Source organism: Protobothrops mucrosquamatus, unplaced genomic scaffold (assembly GCF_001527695.2).
Source record: "Protobothrops mucrosquamatus isolate PMUCROS unplaced genomic scaffold, P.Mucros_1.0 scaffold10280, whole genome shotgun sequence".
In the NCBI taxonomy this organism is placed as follows: domain Eukaryota; kingdom Metazoa; phylum Chordata; class Lepidosauria; order Squamata; family Viperidae; genus Protobothrops; species Protobothrops mucrosquamatus.
The window spans coordinates 27,282-28,363 of NW_015396067.1; positions in this window are offsets into that span (position 1 = coordinate 27,282).

Sequence of the window (1,082 nt, forward strand, 5' to 3'; positions counted from 1 at the left end):
TCTATCTATCTATCTATCTATCTATCTATCTATCTATCTATCTATCTATCTATCTATCTATCATGTATCATCTATCATTGCTATCCTATCTATCTATCTATCTATCTATCTATCTATCTATCTATCTATCTATCTATCTATCTATCTATCTATTTATCATCACTATCCTATCTATCTATCATCTATATTTATATCTATTAATAATTATATTAAAAATATGATCCCTGGGTATATCCAAAATTAAAACCAATAAGTAAACGCGAGCACCAGGGAGTGCAATAAAATAATTTAATGTTAAAATACCTAATAAAAACGCCTAGCTTTCGTCGGCATCTGCCGACATCATCAGGGCTTACAATGCCGGTCAGTGGGAGAGTTCCTCTTATAGATTGACCAGGGTATGCGCGCGACTCTTTGATCTCGTCATCGGGATAGATATAGATAGATATTTATATCTATATCTATATCTGTCTGTCTGTCTGTCTGTCTGTCTGTCTGTCTGTCTATCTATCTATCATCTATCTATCTATCTATCTATCTATCTATCTATCTATCTATCTATCTATCTATCTATCTACCTACCTACCTACCTACCTACCTACCTACCTACCTACCTATCTATCATCTATCATCACTATCCTTCCTATCTATCTATCTATCTATCTATCTATCTATCTATCTATCTATCTATCTATCTATCTATCTATCTATCTATCTATCTATCTATCTATCTATCTATCTATCTATCTATCTATCTCATTGTCCATCTTGAACACAAAGCGGAAGGATGAAGCTTGAGAGTTCACAAGGTTGATCCTGGATGGAACAAAACTGAGGCTGAATCTGGATGTTCTGCTTCAGATACCACGAAGCCCCCCCCCCCCCAGAAGGTAAGGAGGAAAACAGTTTGTGAAGAGGACGTGTAGCATCCGTGACAATCCTGCGGATGGAAGATGGAAAACAACAGAGAGAAACCATAAGGATCTGATAGAGAAAAAGTGACAATAACTGTATTCCATTTTCCTTCCCCCCTCCCCCCCCATCCCCCTCCCGCCTCTGCCAGCAGAATTTTACTGGAATTA